The 22,131-nt window shown below is 38.0% G+C and overlaps 2 pseudogenes; both read left to right on the top strand.

The window, feature by feature from the left end:
* The first annotated feature begins 762 nt into the window (after positions 1-762).
* Positions 763-18,940, top strand: LOC149230873 (sucrose synthase 4 pseudogene; annotated as a pseudogene).
* A 1,097-nt stretch (positions 18,941-20,037) lies between these two features.
* Positions 20,038-20,675, top strand: LOC149230872 (putative serine/threonine-protein kinase WNK11 pseudogene; annotated as a pseudogene).
* Positions 20,676-22,131: the final 1,456 nt, after the last annotated feature.

Genomic DNA, 22,131 nt, shown 5'->3' with positions numbered 1-22,131 from the left:
TGGGTGATAGTAACCCACCCAAGCAGTTTCAGCGAATTCCGATGCACGGTTTCCGAGAAATTGATCTTTGAAAGCTTCAACCATTTTCCATTTTTCTCGAAATCTGTGCATCCATTGATCTCAATTTTGCTATGGGAGGTGCATCATGATGATAGGAACATGCTCAGCAAGTTTTAGATCGATCTGATCTATCGTTCGGGAGCAATGGCGAAAACAAGTTTTGGTCCTGTGAAAATTTAGCAACAGCAGCTTGAGGGTGCAGATTTGAACGTGGAAACGAACTCCTGCAGCTTAGATCCAGCTAGAGGATACTTGCACAAGCAAAATAACCACACATCAGATAGCAAAGAGCTTATAGCACAAACGATCCAGGCATGTAGCAGCAGAATATGAGCATGCAGCAGCAAAAAGCACCTCACAGCAACCATTTGACTTCAGGTACGTGACTAAAACTCATTCCTCTGATTGCATGAATGTAATTCGAAAACAGCATGAGCAATGAGATGGTTGGGATTAAAACAATCGGTGGCTGGCTAACTGGCCACCCTCATCCAGTTCAACAGCGCTCGGTGGGTGAATAAGACACGTGCGCTCAGCCATCTCATGAGGAAATTGGGAAACAAGTAATGGTGACTGTTTGACCTTCAACGTGATTGATGGAGTGATCACAGGTAGGAAACATGATGATTCGTGACAGCACTTCCGTCTGCATGGCCAGCACATGTTTTTGCCACCTCACCACAAATCACGTAGCAATTAAAGATGGCTCGGCTGAAACTCACGAACTGCTGTTCATCTGCACTTTCCACATCCTCAACTGAAGTGTGCACAATCGGTTAACCTATCGTCCTCCACTGAGTTTTTCTACCTGTCTTCGAGATTCTGCTGCGTATCAGGCTCGCTCAGAGGCACAGGGGCGCTCTACAGGCGTTTCTACAGGAAGACGTTCTACAAGAAAGTACAACAAAGCCTTCCAGAGCAGAAAAGCCCGAGTTTTTCTTCATCAAATTTGGAGCCTGAAGAGAGATATGTATCACAAGGGAAGAAGATTTTGCAGCCTCATCATTTATTAGATGGACTAACAGAGGTACTGGGAGAGAATGATGAACTTCAAACGCTCAAAGATGGGCTATTTGGAGATGTGTTAAGGTCCACACAGGAGGCCATCATTCTTCCACCATGGATTGTTCTTGCAGTACGGCCAAGGCCTGGTGTGTGGGATTATGTCCGTGTCAATGTTGATGAACTTGCTGCTGAACAGCTTTCTGTGGCTGAATATTTGGAATTCAAGGAGCACCTTGTGGATGAAAGTGTCAAGGATAAATATGCATTGAAGCTAGACCTTGAGCCCTTCAATGAATCTTTTCCTCACCCAACACGGCCATCTTCCATTGGTAGTGGAGTTCAATTTCTCAATCAGCATTTGTCCTCAAGATTATTCCATGATAGAGAAAGCATGCAGCCCTTGCTGGATTTCCTTCGAGCACATAGCTACAGAGTCCAGAAGCTGATACTGAATGAGAGAATACAAATTTTGTCCAAGCTATGCTCAGTCTTGGTAAAGGCAGAGGAATATCTTAAAAAGTTCCCCAAGAATACACCACATACAGAGTTTGAATACAAATTACAAGAAATGGGATTGGAAAAAGGATGGGGAGACAATGCAGAACATGTCTTGGATATGATTCATTTGCTCTTGGAGACTCTGCAGGCCCCTGATCCATCAACTTTAGAAACATTTCTAGGAAGGATTCCTATGGTCTTTAATGTTGTGATTCTTTCACCTCAGGGTTATTTTGGCCAAGCAAATGTTTTAGGAATGCCAGATACTGGTGGACAGGTTGTGTATATACTTGATCAAGTTCGTGCATTGGAGAATGAAATGTTGCTGAGAATAAAACATCAAGGATTGGACATCAAACTTGAAATTATTGTGGTGACTCGGTTGATTCCTGAGGCCTATGGTACAACATGCAATCAACGAATTGAAAGAATTGGTGGAACATAACATTCAAGGATACTCTGGGTACCCTTTAGAATAGAAAAAGGAGTTCTGTGGAAATGGGTTTCTTGATTTGATGTGTGGCCTTACTTGGAAAGATTTTCAGAGGATGTATTAAATGAAGTAACGGCAGAGCTAAAAGGTCAACCTGATCTGATCATTGGCAATTACAGTGATGGAAATTTAGTTGCATCTCTGATTTCACATAGACAAGGAATCACTCAGTGCAACATAGCCCATGCTGTGGAGAAGACCAAATACCCAGATTCAGACATATACTGGAAAAATATGAAGAAAAATCCATTTCTCTTGCCAGTTTACTGCAGATCTAATTGCAATGAATCATGCAGATTTTATTATCACTAGCACATATCAAGAGATTGCTGGAAGCAAGGATACTATTAGACAGTATGAGAGCCAAACTGCTTTCACCCTTCCTGGTCTTTATCGTGTGGTTCATGGAATTGATGTTTTTGATCCCAAATTCAACATTGTTTCTCCTGGAGCAGACATGCAGATTTATTTCCCTTATACAGAGAAGCAGCATCGTCTTACTGCTTTACATGGTTCAATTGAGGAACTCTTGTTCAATCCTGAACAGACAGCTGAACACATATGTATTTTGAATGACCGTAAAAAGCCCATTATCTTTTCTATGGCAAGACTCGATAGAGTGAAAAACATGACAGGACTGGTTGAATGGTGTGCAAAGAACAAACACTTGAGGGATACTGTCCTCCACGTTCTGGGGAGGAAACCATATACAGAATTCCCATCCCGATCAGTCCACAAGCCAAAACAGAGCGTGAGGAAGCAAGATATTGAGGCAGAGAAGAAAACTAAGGGTAAGGAAGCTAAGGGAAAGAAAACCTAGGGCAAACCATCACAGGAAAAGCCACAGGAAAAGCAAGAGGAAAAGCAAGAAAGAAAAAGAAGGAAGAAACAGAGAGAAAAAAAAAACAAGTTTAATCCCTGGAAATTGTTGCAGGTTGCAGGGACACAATGCGGAAAGGGGGCCTCCCAACACAAGCAGAAGGGTCCCTACCAAGTTCCCAGGCATCCTCACATCCATCCCCTCCATGAACACTCATTTTTTCAGGGTTCAGACACATTCTAGTCATGGTTCAACCTTCTACAGGAAGCTACAGGACTTTCTACAGGAAGTTCTGTATTTCTACCAGAAACATCCTGTAGAGCCTTTGGGCATGCGAGAATCGATTATGGAGAGGGATTTGAAGCTTGAAGTCTTTTGAGGAGGCATGCAACCACTCTTTTCTTCCATCCTCCACTGGTTTCATCTCCTTTCACCACCATTGCCACCATCTGATTGAATATACTTGCAAAATCATACCAAAGCTGAGAATTCTCTAGGAAAAGGAGCAGGCAGTGGGAAGAAGCAAAGAGAAAAGCATGATTTCATGACCGAGAAGAGGACATCACTTCAGAAGCTTAGCATGACAGGGAGGCCACCAGGGCCATCAAAGATGAGGAGATAGATTGGTTGCTCAGAGGATGAGCAACACTTTCAGTAGGGGGGTGATGATGAGCCCCAAAAATGGATAATTATATGGGCTCATTCAACCTCCTAATTTGACTTAATCCACCATTCTCATTAGTTTATTGCATGTTTTTTATTATATTTATGCTAATAGAGTGAATTGGGTTAGTCATTATGCCAACAAGTCTAATGTGTGCTTTGTGTAGCCTTTTTGGTCAATTTGGAGACAAAATTGAAGGTTTTAATGAGCACTTGGCAGCCAAATTCGTGGGAGAACAAGGGAGAGGATTTGTAGGAAGGTGTCCCCTTCATTTATGGGCCCTTACCTCGAATTCTCCATCATCAACTCGGAGTTCAAGGGCCACCAAATCAATCAACACAAGGGCAGCCAAGCAAGTCAAGTAGGACTGCTGTTAACTGCAAGTTTTGGGCAGCCGAGTCCCTAAAGTTTAGGAGAACTGTTGGGTCCTCAATTTGTATAAATAAGAGGGCTTAAGGCCTCATTTTAGTTAGTCATTTTAGTTAGTCACTTTATAGTCATTTTGTATTCATTTCGTAGTCATTTTGTAGTTCGATTTTTAGGCAGTAGATTAGCTTTGCTTTCAACACATTTTCAAGTTCTCCTTGTGGACAGTTTTTGGAATGTAACATTTCTTTTGATCAATAAAGATGAATCCAGCTTTGCACCAGCTCTAAATCTCTCTTAGGAGGCTGTAGCTCTTGGGGTTGGGCCCATCTCAAGTGCCCGATACCTCCTTTGTTTACTTTCATGTGTCTTTGCTGCATTCTTAGAATAAAATATGTTATTTAGATTTAAACCTTGTTTTATTATTTAGGTTGTTTTTGATGAGTAAAATAGCTTTTCATGCTCAGATTTAGTTGATAGGTTGTTAACAGAAAAAGCTTCAAGAAAAGGGCCAACAAACATCTGTGGTTTCACCTCTCCCTCAATGGGATCAGGAGCTGTGACTAGGATGAATTTGCTGCCCAAAAAAACACTGATTTTGCTTTGCCATGCAATCACTAGTGTTTGATCTTCATGTGTAGAAGTTGGTTACAAGTTCAGACTTTCGTTTGCTTAGTTGCATGAGTTAAAATACATGGTTTCATTGCAGGTCACACTTCTGTTCATTCTCTTTACTGGCAGCTAGCATATTAGGTCAACGTAACTAGGTCTTTGAATTTACAAGTCTTTGTTGGTTCAAATTGGAAAAACGACTTGCAGAGCACCTGTACCACTTCTTCATCTGCTTATTCTCCATCAGCACCATCCACTCCACCCTCTACTTAGAATCCTTGCCTCACGTTTGCCATTTGCTCCCAAAACCCTAATTTTTGTGCAACATTGCTTCAGTCTTCCTTGAACAAATCCCACCATCCTTGCCACTCCTCAGCTCCATTCCCCAAGTCTTGAACTCCCCTACACCCCTATTTCACCTCCATACCCATTCCTCCATCTTTTTCCCTCCATCCATGCTCCAAAATCCCATTTCTGAACATCCTGTAGAAAAATTACAGAACATCCTGTAGAAATTCCTGAACATCCTGTAGAACCCCTGCAGACTTCCTGTAGAAGCTCACGAATGAGGTTTCTTGATAGCCAAACTCTGTGAAACTCTCTGGAAGGGTGCTAGGGACCCCTTAGGCCCTCTCTAAACCTTCCCGACCTCCTCCAAGCATTTCCTCTCGCCAATCCACCTCTGCACAGTAAAAAAATAGTTAAAAGCACATGCATGATAATTCTAACAACTTATTCAAAAATACAAAAAGATGTTTTCTTCAGATAGAGGTAGTCTAGACACATGTATTTTACCTTCATAGAAGTAATGGCATCTCTGTCAGTAGTTTTCATTCTCTCCTTTGCATCAGTAGGACTAGCTGGTAGAATTAGGGTTTGCTAGGGTTTACGTTACTTTTTGGCTTTCAGTTTCTTTCCGCAAGTAGATTAGCTTCCTTTGAGTTAGCTTTCATCCATCAGTTAAAAAGCTTCTTCTAAGAGCTCATAGAAGTTGGCTTAAGCCCCTAGCGGACTTGTGCCAGCTGACCAAGTGACAACTGCGGCAAAAGCTAGTACTTGTGCATACAACACCGTCACTTCCAAGTTTGTTACGAACTACCGGGTTGATAAAAGTAAAGAAGGGAGTCCCAGGAGTTGCAGCATTATTGCTGCAATACTGGAGCCCACCAGCCGCAGAGGACGAGGCGACTCTTTCTTCACTGCATGAGGGCCGCGTAGGCCATTTTTTCTGCAGATCGTTTTGCCCTCAGAATATGGCGCCCTCTGCATGTTATGGTGGTAGTTATGAAGTTTTATATATATTTGGGTCACTGTTCTCTTAAATTTTAGTTTATGTTTGTTGTTCGTGAAAAACTGCAGGTGTATGGAGGATTGATTCTACTCTGCGTAAGAACAAAGCCCTAAAAGTTACCTGTTGATACAAGTTAGAAACAGGTGTGTTAAACTAATGCAGAGTGGTTATTTTTGTTTGTCGATTTCGGACTGCAAGTTGGCTTGCATTTGAAACAATGTTAAAATCAGATTTGTCTTGGATACAGCTACGTTCTGTTGAGCCCCTGAAGATGTCAATTCTCGTTTATGCTTTCTTAACCATGATTGATTTTAATGTGACACTACGAGCTTGATTTTTTTATTTTTTTACAGAAACAGATACTTTGCATCACTTCCTAAAAAAAGCCTTGGCCTATCCTGGAGGCAAATTTTTTTAAAAATTCCAATAGATAGAAGGTGTGGAACACCTAGTTTAAACCATGATAAATCAGATTTGTTTCAGAAATATCACTGTTGTCTCTAATTTTCTGTGTTTTTGTATAGACAGACAACTTGTTCTCCTAGGAATAAACAAAAAAGCATATATTAACTAACTATATGCTTCACTTTGTGCTTCCTTGTGTTGTTTGGCTCTTGGCCTCCTTCTCCGGACCTCCTTCTCATGTTTGCCACAAATGCCTCTTGATAATCTAAGGAGTCTCAGACGGAGAATCCTCTACATTTGCATTTGTATTTACATTTGCAATTACATTCGTATTTGTATTTTACCTCAGCTTGCTTTGCTTTGGGATTGGATTTGATTACCACAAGGTCATGTGAAACGCCATGTACAACTCATCCTCATTGTGATCAACTATTAAAACCGGCAAAACAAAACAAGAAAACTCTGACAAAATTCTCATTATCTGCCTCCAAAATGCACACATGTCTTGACCTGCTAAGACATAGTCTTGAATAGACTCATTATCTACCTCCAAAATGCACACGTCTTTGTCAGTGAAGACACCTGTGGATTCAACCACATACTGATTTGTTGACACAAATATAAGTTCCAGGCCTGTACAACATACTAAGTACCAGGCAGTACAAAATTTTTGTTCAGGTAAAGTCCTGATCGTAACTTCCGGTGTCCCTATTTTGGGATTATTGTGTGTATCTTAACATTGTTGTTGGGTGTGTGTTGTGAATATTCACACATACGTAACAATTTTGAGACAGTTCATAAAGCATTGCTGGCACAGAAAGCTTTACCAATTGGAAGCTGGCTTTGGAGTGCAAGTTCCTGGGTTGATGAGATAGCCTCCTTGCACAAACTTCCTTTGTGCAGTGCCATCATTGCTGGCGGCTTTAATGTCATGCCTCATGGACCATCTTCAGCTTTTGATTGTGACCTATGTGATGTTATAGGGTATGTTTCCAAAATGGCATATCCCTTTGTTGAAATTCCATTCCATATTAGTATTCTTGATAGCCTTTAAGATTTTAATACCTTGGATGGCCCCATCTTGCAACCCATGATAAATATTTTCATAACATAAGAAAACCTTTAAATGGCTGCAAAACCTTCCCAATGCCTCGGTCCTTTTTGCTTCATTCTTCTCTCTCTATCAGTGCTGTGTTTGCAATGTATGTACTCTGTTTTGTCTCTATTTGTAGGATGGCTTCTTTGTCTTTCTCATCTCAGTGGGATACACGCATGATGGGATTCCTCAAGTTGTACAACCTTTTGTTGAAATTCCATTCCATATTAGTATTCTTCTGTCTTATCTTTAGCTTTAATTTTGTGACAAATTTATTATATGGAGTTCAAATTGTAATTTCCATTGTTGCACTTTTTGGAAAGGCACTGCTGTGGCCTTTGAACCAAGTCCAGACATGAGGGTTCTGTGAAGCCTGGTATGCATTCCTTTTCCTTTCACATCACCACCTTCTAACATTTTAAACATGATTTCTTTCTTATTTAGATCTACATTTTTCTTTGGAAAGTTGCCTTGCTCTGTAATGTTCTTTGATATCAATAGTGATACGAACTTGTTTTATTTTGGTAATTAAAAGATGATCTTAATACTTATTACTGATCTAAAAAATTTATTACAAAACTGGGGTGGCCAGAGCTAGTCCCCCTGTTCTGGTTTGGAAGTGGCTTTTAAAGCTTTTATGCATGATTTTCTAGCCATCTTTACAATGGCATGATATGAATTTCTCCGATATATATTTATGCCTTGTAACAAAATTGGCCTCCTAATGGTTGGACTGATTTGCTTTCTAGAGATCAGATTGATAGCCTTTAAGATTTTAATACCTTGGATGGCCCCAAGTTGTACAACCTTTTGTTGAAATTCCATTCCATATTAGTATTTTTAGCGAAGTATAGACTGGTTAGCTTGATCATCATGAATGTGAATGAGAGTCCAATGCAGCCTAGTAAAAATACGTCACAATTCTATGTTTTAAGTTTCAGGGGAATGGGTCTGTGGGGGATACATTAGGGATTCTCCTGTTCTTTATTTTGGGTTCCCACTCTGCCCCCAGTTTTGAGCAAGGTGCCCATTCTGTCTACCACTCGCTTCATAGGTTGCTCCTCATATCTTCCTCTTTTGGAGGAGATCTTTGCTACCCTTTGAGGATGAAAGTGTCCGGCCCTACACATTTTCTTTTCTCGTACATGTCAAATAGATATAAAGAGGTTTTCCCTCTTATACTCAGGACAAGGCTCAAGCAATCAAAGAAAAGCACAAAGCCTAGGGCTTGACAACTAAAGGAAAGAGGAAGCATGGCATGGTCTGAACTTTTAAAATTAGGTGGAAAGACACCTTAGAAACAGAACTAAAACTATGAAGCTGCACTGGATAAACAATAGAACCTACCTTTAAAATCTGAAACTTCGAGAGAACTGGGCACGATGTTAAACTATCCAGGAATGGATGACCCAACCCTTTTGGAAGAACTCTATTCCACACTTACTCAGCACAATGTTAAACTATCCAGGAATGGAAAATCCAACCCTTTTGGAAGAACTCCGTTTAAAAAAGCAAAGGCCATAGAAGTGCACTTTTTAATATCCACAATGCCATAGTCTAACGAAGCCAGGGTTTCGCCCAAAAAATAATAGAAATTCTGGCATAATTTTAAGAAAATTTTGCAAAATTTTACTTTGACTATTCAAAAGCTTACTTTTTCTCATCTTGCCATTTCCCAATGCCCCTACAGTGTTCCATTATTCTGTTGAGCCCCTGAAGATGTCAATTCTCGTTTATGCTTTCTTAACCATGATTGATTTTAATGTGACACTACGAGCTTGATTTTTTTATTTTTTTACAGAAACAGATACTTTGCATCACTTCCTAAAAAAAGCCTTGGCCTATCCTGGAGGCAAAACTTTTTTAAAATTCCAATAGATAGAAAGTTTAGAACACCTGGTTCAAACCATGATAAATCAGATTTGTTTCAGAAATATCATTGTTGTCTCTAATTTTCTGTGTTTTTGTACAGACAGACAAATTGTTCTCCTAAGAATAAACGAAAAAGAATATATTAACTAACTATATGCTTCACATTGTGCTTCCTTGTGCCGTTTGGCTCTTGACCTCCTTCTCTGGACCTCCTTCTCATGTTCGCCACAAATGCCTCTTGATAGTCTTTAAGGAGTCTCAGACGGAGAATACTATGCATTTGCATTTGTATTTACATTTGCAATTACATTCGTATTTGTATTTTCCCTCAGCTTGCTTTGCTTTGGCATTGGATTTGATTACCACAAGGTCATGTAAAACGCCATGTACAACTCATCCTCATTGTGATCAACCATTAAAACAAACAAAAAATATAAGAAAACTCTGACAAAATTCTCATTATCTACCTCCAAAATGCACACATGTCTTGACCTGCTAAGACTTAGTCTTGAATAGACTCATTATCTGCCTCCAAAATGCACACATGTCTTTGTCAGTGAAGACACCTGCAGATTCAACCATATACTCATTTGTTGACGCAAATATAAGTTCCAAGCCTGTACAACATACTAAGTACCAGGTAGTGTAAATGTTTTGTTCAGGTAAGGTCCTGATCGTAACTTCCGGTGTCCCTATTTTGGGATTATTGTGTGTATCTTAACATTGTTTTTGGGTGTGTGTTGTGAATATTCACACATACGTAACAATTTTGAGACGGTTCATAAAGCATTGCTGGCACAGAAAGCTTTATCAATTGGGAGCTGGCTTTGGAGTGAAAGTTCCTGGGTTGATGTGATAGCCTCCTTGCACAAGCCAGTCCCCCTGTTCTGGTTTGGAAGTGGCTTTTAAAGCTTTTATGCATGATATTCTAGCCATCTTTACAATGGCATGATATGAATTTCTCCGATATATATTTCTGCCCTGTAACAAAATTGGCCTCCTAATGGTTGGACTGATTTGCTTTCTAGAGATCGGATTGATAGCCTTTAAGATTTTAATACCTTGGATGGCCCCATCTTGCAACCCATGATAAATATTTTGATAACATAAGAAAATCTTCTTAAATGGGTGCAAAAATTGTAATTTCGATTGTTGCACTTTATGGAAAGGCGGTGTTGTGGCCTTTGAACCAAGGCCAGACATGAGGGTTCCATGAAGCATGGTATGCAATCCTTTTCCTTTTCCATCACCACCTTCTAACATTTTCACATCACCACCTTCTAACATTTTAAACATGATTTTTTTCTTATTTAGATCTACATTTTTCTCTGCAAAGTTGCCTTGCTCTGCAATGTTCTTTGATATCAATAGTGATATGAACTTGTTTTATTTTGGTAATTAAAAGATGTTCTTAATACTTATTACTGATCTAAAAAATTTATTACAAAACTGGGGTGGCCAGAGCCAATCCCCCTGTTGCTGTTTGGAAGTGGCTTTTAAAGCTTTTATGCATGATATTCTAGCCATCTTTACAATGGCATGATATGAATTTCTCCGACATATATTTCTGCTCTGTAACAAAATTGGCCTCCTAATGGTTGGACTGATTTGCTTTCTAGAGATCAGATTGATAGCCTTTAAGATTTTAATACCTTGGATGGCCCCATCTTTCAACCCATGATAAATATTTTGATAACATAAGAAAACCTTCTTAAATGGCTGCAAAACCTTCCCAATTCCTCGACCCAACCCTTTTGGAAGAACTCTGTTCCACACTTACTCAGCACAATGTTAAACTATCCAGGAATGGAAAATCCAACCCTTTTGGAAGAATTCTGTTGCACACTTGATTTAGAATCCCAAGCCAAATAAAAAAGCAGAGGCCATAGAAGTGCACTTTGTAATATCCACAATGCCGTAGTCTAATGAGGCCAGGGTTTCGCCCAGAAAATAATAGAAATTCTGGCATAATTTTAAGAAAATTTTGCAAATTCTTTAGCCAATCCGGATTACAGCTATCAAAATTTAGGGTTTTGGGTAGCCAGGCTTCTTGATGGTGTTGAATCCACTTTTATTATAAAAAAGTGATTCCGGCTAGAAACTGATTGATGTGTTACTACTGTCAAATTTCAAACTTCAGGGTTTTGGATAGCCTAGGGTTTAAGATTTTAATACCTTGTATGGCCCAATCTTGCAACCCATGAGAAACTAGGCATGAATTGTCATTGCACAGGTAAGCTGATAGCCGCACACTCCAATAATTCTTGAAAACCCAAAAAAAACACTGCAATTTAACAATCTTAAGCACTGACCATTCATCTGTTGGGTTTAGTACAATAACTTATCTTCATTTCAATTTTAAAAAATACAATTTTAAAATAATCAAGAAAATGCTATCCACCTGTTGAAATAATTCAAATTCTGAGATGAGCTAATCCGGTATAGGGCAACCTAGACAATTAAGTATGGATCAATACAAACATAATTGTCATGTTATTGCATCTTGATTAATTGATTGGTTTTCCAGAAGATCCAGAGTATTAATTTTTTATGTCAAACATTTCAAATCCAGATCCAAATTCATCATCAGTAAGACAAGACTAAAATCCTAACAGTAAACTAAAAATAAAATAAATTTTAAGTTGCTTTCTAGAGATCAGATTGATAGCCTTCAAGATTTTAATACCTTGGATGGCCCCATCTTGCAGCCCATGATAAATATTTTGATAACGTAAGAAAACCTTCTTAAATGGGTGCAAAAATTGTAATTTCGATTGTTGCACTTTATGGAAAGGCAGTGCTGTGGCCTTCGAACCAAGCCCAGACATGAGGGTTCTGTGAAGCCTGGTATGCATTCCTTTCCCATTCACATCACCACCTTCTAACATTTTAAACATGATTTCTTTCTTATTTAGATCTACATTTTTCTCTGCAAAGTTGCCTTGCTCTGCAATGTTCTTTGATATCAATAGTAATACGAACTTGTTTTATTTTGGTAATTAAAAGATGTTCTTAATACTTATTACTGATCTAAAAAATTTATTACAAAACTGGGGTGGCCAGAGCCAATCCCCTTGTTGTGGTTTGGAAGTGGCTTTTAAAGCTTTTAAGCATGATATTCTAGCTATCTTTACAATGGCATGATATGAATTTCTCCGATATATATTTCTGCCCTGTAACAAAATTGGCCTCCTAATGGTTGGACTGATTTTCTTTCTAGAGATCAGATTGATAGCTTTTAAGATTTTAATACCTTGGATGGCCCCATCTTGCAACCCATGATAAATATTTTGATAACATAAGAAAACCTTGTTAAATGGCTGCAAAACCTTCCCAATGCCTCGGTCCTTTTTGCTTCATTCTTCTCTCTCTATCAGTGCTGTGTTTGCAATGTATGTACTCTGTTTTGTCTCTATTTGTAGGATGGCTTCTTTGTCTTTCTCATCTCAGTGGGATACACGCATGATGGGATTCCTCAAGTTGTACAACCTTTTGTTGAAATTCCATTCCATATTAGTATTTTCAGCCAAGTATAGACTGGCTAGCTTGGTCATCATGAATGTGAATGAGAGTCCAATGCAACCTAGTAAAAATACGTCCCAATTCTCTGTTTTAAGTTTCAAGGGAACGGGTCTATGGGGGATACATTGGGGATTCTCCTGTTCTTTATTTTGGGTTCCCACTCTGCCCCCAGTTTTGAGCAAGGTGCCTATTCTGTCTACCACTCGCTTCATAGGTTGCTCCTCATATCTTCCTCTTTTGGAGGAGATCTTTGCTACCCTTTGAGGATGAAAGTGTCCGGCCCTACACATTTTCTTTTCTCGTACATGTCAAATAGATATAAAGAGGTTTTCCCTCTTATACTCAAGATAAGGGTCAAGCAATCAAAGGAAAGCACAAAGCCTAGGGCTTGACAGCTAAAGGAAAGAGGAAGCATGGCATGGTCTGAACTTTTAAAATTAGGTGGAAAGACACCTTAGAAACGAAACTAAAACTATGAAGCTGCACTGGATAAACAATATAACCTGCCTTTAAAATCTGAAACTTCGAGAGAACTGGGCACGATGTTAAACTATCCAGAAATGGATGACCCAACCCTTTTGGAATAACTCTATTCCACACTTACTCAGCACAATGTTAAACTATCCAGGAATGGAAAATCCAACCCTTTTGGAAGAACTCCGTTCCACACTTGATTTAGAATCCCAAGCCAAATAAAAAAGCAGAGGCCATAGAAGTGCACTTTGTAATATCCACAATGCCATAGTCTAACGAGGCCAGGGTTTCGCCAAGAAAATAATAGAAATTCTGGCATAATTTTAAGAAAATTTTGCAAATTTTTACTTTAACAATTCAAAAGCTTACTTTTTCTCATCTTGCCATTTCCCAATGCCCCTACAGTGTTCCATTATTCTGTTGAGCCCCTGAAGATGTCAATTCTCATTTATGCTTTCTTAACCATGATTGATTTTAATGTGACACTACGAGCTTGATTTTTTTATTTTTTTACAGAAACAGATACTTTGCATCACTTCCTAAAAAAAGCCTTGGCCTATCCTGGAGGAATTTTTTTTTAAAAATTCCAATAGATAGAAGGTGCGGAACACCTGGTTCAAACCATGATAAATCAGATTTGTTTCAGAAATATCATTGTTGTCTCTAATTTTCTGTGTTTTTGTAGAGACAGACAAATTGTTCTGCTAGGAATAAACGAAAAATCATATTTAACTAACTATATGCTTCACATTGTGCTTCCTTTTGCTGTTTGGCTCTTGACCTCCTTCTCCAGACCTCCTTCTCATGTTCGCCACAAATGCCTCTTGATAGTCTAAGGAGTATCAAACAGAGAATCCTCTGCATTTGCATTTGTATTTACATTTGCAATTACATTCATGTTTGTATTTTCCCTCAGCTTGCTTTGCTTTGGGATTGGATATGATTACCACAAGGTCATGTAAAACGCCATGTACAACTCATCCTCATTGTGATCAACCATTAAAACCAACAAAAAAACAACTCATCCTCATTGTGATCAAAGGGCAACCTAGACAATTAAGTATGGATCAATACAAACATAATTGTCATGTTATTGCATCTTGATTAATTGATTGGTTTTCCAAAAGATCCAGACTATTAATTTTTTATGTCAAACATTTCAAATCCAGAGTATTAATCTTAATTTTTTTTACATGATTTATAAGAAATTAGGAAGGTAGGATCATCCTGTTAACCAACAGAGATAAGAGGCTTTCGAGTTCACTCCTCTTAGTTAATATAAGTTTCTGATGTGTCAGGTGTCGAGCCATCTCATTTGGTTGTGCCTCTGAGCTCTCTTTTTCTCAACATGATGTGATGCGAGATTTAGCCTTCCGTCTGGCCAACCAAGATAGTACCATTCATTGTAAGAGCCTTTTTATGACTAGCAAGCAGGATAATATTCCCACAAAATGGCTAACACTCAAAGATCAGGCATCTAAGGCTCAATTTGTTTCAATTCATACAGGTCACTACTGAAACTTGTTTTCTTTAACTGCCTACACATTGAATCATTTTTTGATCAATCTACTTATGTTCCAAATTTATTAAGATGTTAGATAAAAATTTTTTATCAGCATAGCATACTGACTTTTACATTTCTGGGAATTGTAGGTCCAATGGAAGAGCAAAAGTGGTGTCAAATAAACTTTCCTGAGGTGGAAGTATTGACTTTGTTTTTCGCTGCCAGTCGTTACTATCTTCCAACATTTTTACATACCATGCCAAAACTGAAGGTTTCTATAATATACAATTACAGTTCTAAGCGTTCAACACTTCATGGGCTGCCAAGCTTCCCTGCATTTCCTCAAATAAAGTCTGTACTACTTGGGAGGTTGATTGTGTCTCCTCTTTATGAGTATTGTAGATCCTTAGAGAGCTTGGAAAAGTTGTCAGTATGCCTGTGTGAGGGTTTGGGGAATATGACTTTATTGGATAAGGGACATGACTTTCCAAAGTCTCCAAAATTTCAAGAAATTAACTTTGACCACTACAGTGATTTGGAGGAACTGCCTGGAAACATATGCAATTTAACTTACCTCCAGAAGTTATATGTATCTAATTGTCATCTTATCCAAAAGTTACCTGATGAATTTGGGACATTAAGGTCACTTAGGGTGCTGAGATTGTCTGCATATGCCCAAGTTTGTTAATGCTTCCTCCTTCCATTTGTGCACTTCAACAACTCGAATTTCTTGATATTTCATTATGCAGGTCTTTGAAGGACCTTCCCATGGAATTTGATCAACTATCAAACTTAAAGATTCTGGCTATGAGGAAGTGCTCTGGACTGAAGAAGCTGCCTAAAGCATTAGCCAAAATAAGATCTCTCAGATGTGTAATCTATGATGAGAGCACTGAACGATAGTGGCTGGCTATCAAAGCCTCTACCATGCCTAATCTCATAGTTGAGGTCATCGAAGAACGTTTTAATTTGGATTGGCTTGATGATTGAAAAAGTTCATGATGCCTCATCTTGGCTGCTTCAACGGCTTTAATTCAGTAACTTATGCTGGTGAATTTCCTAAGTTTGAACAGAACAAAGGATTACTTCTAAGATTGTATTTGATGTACAGGTATTATGTTCTTAGAATTTAGGGTTGTTGTGGTAGCCGAGGATGTTCCATGTTTTCTCAATTAACTTGTTTGTACATTATTGTATATATTCATACATTTTGAGCGCATGAAGTCTTTTGAGAATAAATTGGTAGTTATTGTTTTCTAAATTAACCTGTTTGTACATTATTGTATATATTCATACATTTTGAGCGCATGAAGTCTTTTGAGAATAAATTGGTAGTTACTGGTTTGAACTTCAATATTTTGGTGTCTTATAATAACAAACAAGTACTTAGTCTTAACAAATCAGTAACTTGTTGGCGAACTATGCTTTATTTGAAAAAGTTGATGATCTAATCTTACGAATGCAAAGGGTCATGGCCACTGTTAACTGTGATTGAATTTCCAATAATGCTACAGATTACTTATATAAAACATATTATTACATGCTACAGATCACTTATATAAAACATATTAATAGATCAGAGGTGATAAAATCCCTCAGAAAAAGCTGAAGTCCTCTCCATCGGATCTCTGTTAAATAAATCAATAACCAAATAAAGACTACTCTATTGCCTCAGCCGTAACTGCTTCAAGTGGTCCAAGATCTGCAAATTCCATTTGGGGTAAGGAACTTATTTAGATTTGCTACCTTTCATAAACCTGTTTGATTGTTTTGCTCTGTTCATATTTGTATCTGTACTTAATTTATTGTGCTTGTGGGATCCTTTGATAGAGCATGAAATTTGCAGAAAATTTGAGGCAAAAAAATATGAGAAAAATTAACTATACCAGCAATTTTAGGCTTAATTTTTTTTACATGATTTATTAGAAATTAGGAAGGTAGGATCAGCATGTTAACCAACAGAGATAAGAGGCTTTCGAGTTCACTCCTCTTAGTTAATATAAGTTTTTGATGTGTCAAGTGTCAGGCCATCTCATTAAAAGTTCATGATGCCTCATCTTGGCTGCTTCAATGCCTTTAATTCAGTAACTTATGCTGGTGAATTGCCTGAATTTGAACAGAACAGAGATTGCTTCTAAGATTGTATTTGATGTATGGGTATTATGTTCTTAGAATTTAGGTTTGTTGTGGTAGCCGAGGATGTTCCATGTTTTCTCAATTAACTTGTTTGTACATTACTTTATATATTCATACATTTTGAGCGCATGAAGTCTTTTGAGAATAAATTGGTAGTTACTGGTTTCTCAATTAACTTGTTTGTACATTACTGTATATATTCATACATTTTGAGCGCATGAAGTCTTTTGAGAATAAATTGGTAGTTACTGGTTTGAACTTCAATATTTTGGTGTCTTATAATAACAAACAAGTACTTAGTCTTAACAAATTAGTAACTTGTTGGCGAACTATGCTTTATTTGAAAAAGTTGATGATCTAATCTTATGAATGCAAAGGGTCATGGCTACTGTTAGCTGTGATTGAATTTCTAATAATGCTACAGATTACTTATATAAAACATATTATTACATGCTACAGATCACTTATATAAAACATATTAATAGATCAGAGGTGATAAAACCCCTCAGAAAAAGCTGAAGTCCTCTCCATCGGATCTCTGTTAAATAAATCGATAACCAAATAAAGACTACTCTGTTGCCTCAGCCGTAATTGCTTCAAGTGGTCCAAGATCTGCAAATTCCATTTGGGGTAAGGAACTTATTTAGATTTGCTACCTTTCATAAACCTGTTTGATTGTTTTGCTCTGTTCATATTTGTATCTATACTTAATTTATTGTGCTTGTGGCATCCTTTGATAGAGCTTGAACTTTGCAGAAAATTTGAGGCAAAAACATATGAGAAAAATTAACTATACCAACAATTTTAGGCTTAATTTTTTTTACATGATTTATTAGAAATTAGGAAGGTAGGATCAGCGTGTTAACCAGCAGGGATAAGAGGCTTTCGAGTTCACTCATCTTAGTTAATATAAGTTTTTGATGTGTCAGGTGTCGAGCCATCTCAATTCGCTGTGCCTCCGAGCTCTCTTTTTCTCAACATGATGTGATGCGAGATTTAGCCTTTCATCTGGCCAACCAAGATAGTACCATTCATTGTAAGAGGCTTTTTATGCCTAGCAAGGAGGACAATATTCCCACAAAATGGCTAACACTCAAAGATCAGGCATCTAAGGCTCAATCTATTTCAATTCATACAGGTCACTACTGAAACTTGTTTTCTTTAGCTGCCTACACATTGAATCATTTTTTGATCAATCTACTTATGTTCCAAATTTATTAAGATGTTAGATAAACATTTTTTATCAGCATAGCATACTGACTTTTACATTTCTGGGAACTGTAGGTCCAAAGGAAGAGAAAAATTGGTGTCAAATAGACTTCCCTGAGGTGGAAGTATTGACTTTGTTTTTCGCTGCTAGTCGTTACTATCTTCCAACATTTTTACATACCATGCCAGAAATGAAGGTTGCTATAATATACAATTACAGTTCTAAGCATTCAACACTTCATGGGCTTCTGAGCTTCCCTGCATTTCCTCAAATAAATTTTGTACTACTTGGGAGGTTGATTATGTCTCCTCTTTATGAGTATTTTAGATCCTTAGAGAGCTTGGAAAAGTTGTCTGTATGCCTATCTGAGGGTTTGGGGAATAACTTTATTGGATAAGGGACATGACTTTCCAAAGTCTCCAAAATTTTAGGAAATTAACTTTGACCACAGGAGTGATTTGGAGGAACTGCCTGGAAACATATGCAATTTAACTTACCTCCAGAAGTTATCTGTCACTAATTGTCATCTTATCCAAAAGTTACCTGATGACTTTGGGAGGTTAAGGTCACTTAAGGTGTTGAGATTGTCTGCATATGCCTAGTTTGTCAATGCTTCCTCCTTCCATTTGTGCACTTCAGCAACTCGAATTTCTTGATATTTCATTATGCAAGTCTTTGAAGGACGTTCCCATGGAATTTGATCAGCTATCAAACTTAAAGATTCTGGATATGAGGGAGTGCTCTGGACTGAAGAAGCTGCCTAAAGCATTAGCCAAACTAAGATCTCTCAGATGTGTAATATGTGATGAGAGCATTGAACGACAGTGGCTAGCTATCAAAGCCTCTACCATGCCTAATCTCATAGTTGAGGTCATCGAAGAACATTTTAATTTGGATTGGCTTGATGATTGAAAAAGTTCATGATGCCTCATCTTGGCTGCTTCAACGCCTTTAATTCAATAACTTATGCTGGTGAATTGCCTAAATTTGAATAGAACAGAGGATTGCTTCTAAGATTGTATTTGATGTACAGGTATTATGTTCTTAGAATTTAGGGTTGTTGTGGTAGCCGAGGATGTTCCATGTTTTCTCAATTAACTTGTTTGTACATTACTGTATATATTCATACATTTTGAGTGCATGAAGCCTTTTAAGAATAAATTGGTAGTTACTGGTTTGAACTTCAATATTTTGGTGTCTTATAATAACAAACAAGTACTTAGTCTTAACAAATCAGTAACTTGTTGGCGAACTATGCTTTATTTGAAAAAGCTGATGATCTAATCTTATGAATGCAAAGGGTCATGGCCACTATTAACTGTGATTGAATTTCTAATAATGCTATAGATTACTTATATAAAACATATTATTAGATGCTACAGATCACTTATATAAAACATATTAATAGATCAGAGGTGATAAAATCCCTCAGAAAAAGCTGAAGTCCTCTCCATCGGATCTCTGTTAAATAAATCAATAACCAAATAAAGACTACTTTGTTGCTTCAGCCATAACTGCTTCAAGTGGTCCAAGATCTGCAAATTCCATTTGGGTATGCTTTTTCTTCTCTAAGTTGTGTTAACCATGTAACTAAGTTTTCTTTTGAGGGTTCATGGTTCTATCAAACTCACAAACAACTCCATGTGGGTTCCATCGGATCTCTGTTAAGGAAATCAATAACCAAATAAAGACTACTCTGTTGTTCCAGCCATAACTGCTTCAAGTGGTCCAAGATCTACATAGAGTTAGGGTTTTGGGTTTCCTGGTTTGATTTAAGATTGCGTGGCAATTTTATTTTTTACACTTAAATTTATTGGGTGGATTTCTGAATCCCACAGGAAGCAAAGTCTTCTGTCTTTTCTGTCTGTTCATCTTCTGAATTTAGGGAAAATCTCTATTTCTCTGTCATCCTATAGCCCTGCAAGGGTTTCTGTTCATTAAATTCAAATTAGAAGAGGAACCTAATTTCGAATTCTGGGGTAAGGCTTTCCTTTCCTATAGGTGTAGAAATGCCTAGTGTAGAATATGACACCTGTGATAAAGACAGGGAGCCCTTTGTGGAACTGGATCCCACTGGTAGGTATGGTCGCTATGAAGATGTGTTGGGCCGTGGTGCTATGAAGAAGGTATACCGAGCTTTTGATCAAAAAGAGGGTATTGAGGTTGCTTGGAACAAGGTGCCTCTGCAAAACCTAGATGATGCTTCCACACAAAGGATCTATGCAGAACTCTGTCTTTTGAAATCTCTTGAGAATGAAAACATAATTATGCTCTACAATGCATGGCTGGATAGAACGACAAGTCATGTGAATTTCATTACTGAGGTTTGTACCTCGGGGACTCTGAGAGAGTACCGCCAGAAGCACCGTCATGTCTCAACGAAGGCTTTGAAGAATTGGTCACTTCAGATAATGGAGGGTTGCATTATCTTCATAATCATGAGCCTTGTGTAATTCATAGACATTTGAATTGCAACAATATTTTTGTGAATGGCAATGGTGGCGTTCTAAAGATTGGGGATCTGGGTCTTGCCACTACCCTGAGAAATGTTCATGCTGCGCACTCTGCCCTCGGTACTCCAGAATTCATGGCTCCAGAATTATATGAGGAGGATTATAAAAATCTCTATTTCTCTGTCATCCTATAGCCCTGCAAGGGTTTCTGTTCATTAAATTCAAATTAGAAGAGGAACCTAATTTGGAATTCTGTGGTAAGGCTTTCCTTTCCTATAGGAGGTGGAGAAATGCCTAGTGTAGAATATGACACCTGTGATAAAGACAGGGAGCCCTTTGTGGAACTGGATCCCACTGGTAGGTATGGTCGCTATGAAGATGTGTTGGGCCGTGGTGCTATGAAGAAGGTATACCGAGCTTTTGATCAAGAAGAGGGTATTGAGGTTGCTTGGAACAAGGTGCCTCTGCAAAACCTAGATGATGCTTCCACACAGAGGATCTATGCAGAGTCGTAATCTACTAAATCTCACAAGCTACCTAGGGTAAGGAACTTGTTTAGATTTGCTACCTTTCATAAACCTGTTTGATTGTTTTGCTCTGTTCATATTTGTATCTGTACTTAATTTATTGTGCTTGTGGCATCCTTTGATAGAGCATGAACTTTGTAGAAAATTTGAGGCAAAAACATATGAGAAAAATTAACTATACCAGCAATTTTAGGCTTAATTTTTTTTACATGATTTATTAGAAATTAGGAAGGTAGGATCAACGTGTTAACCAGCAGAGATAAGAGGCTTTCGAGTTCACTCCTCTTAGTTAATATAAGTTTTTGATGTGTCAGGTGTCGAGCCATCTCATTTGGTTGTGCCTCCGAGCTCTCTTTTTCTAAACATGATGTGATGCAAGATTTAGCCTTCCGTCTGGCCAACTGGAATAGTACCATTCATTGTAAGAGGCTTTTTATGCCTAGCAAGGAGGATAATATTCCCACAAAATGGCTAACACTCAAAGATCAGGCATCTAAGGCTCAATTTGTTTCAATTCATACAGGTCACTACTGAAACTTGTTTTCTTTAACTGCCTACACATTGAATCATTTTTTAATCAATCTACTTATGTTCCAAATTTATTAAGATGTTAGATAAACATTTTTTATCAGCATATCATACTGACTTTTACATTTCTGGGAACTGTAGGTCCAATGGAAGAGCAGAAGTGGTGTCAAATAAACTTTCCTGAGGTGGAAGTATTGACTTTGTTTTTTGCTGCTAGTCATTACTGTCTTCCAACATTTTTACATACCATGCCAAAACTGAAGGTTGCTATAATATACAATTACAGTTCTAAGCGTTCAACACTTCATGGGCTGCCGAGCTTCCCTGTATTTCCTCAAATAAAGTCTGTACTACTTGGGAGGTTGATTGTGTCTCCTCTTTATGAGTATTTTATATCCTCAGAGAGCTTGGAAAAGTTGTATGTATGCCTATGTGAGGGTTTGGGGAATATGACTTTATTGGATAAGGGACATGACTTTCCAAAGTCTCCAAAATTTTAGGAAATTAACTTTGACCACATGAGTGATTTGGAGGAACTGCCTGGAAACATATGCAATTTAACTTACCTCCAGAAGTTATTTGTCACTAATTGTCA

The sequence above is a fragment of the Pinus tabuliformis genome, chromosome J (assembly GCF_031772625.1).
Source record: "Pinus tabuliformis cultivar Carrire ecotype Pingquan chromosome J, CPIR1, whole genome shotgun sequence".
In the NCBI taxonomy this organism is placed as follows: Eukaryota; Viridiplantae; Streptophyta; class Pinopsida; order Pinales; family Pinaceae; genus Pinus; species Pinus tabuliformis.
The sequence above is the reverse complement of the archived record's forward strand: the minus strand, read 5'-3'. Positions and strand labels throughout refer to the sequence as shown.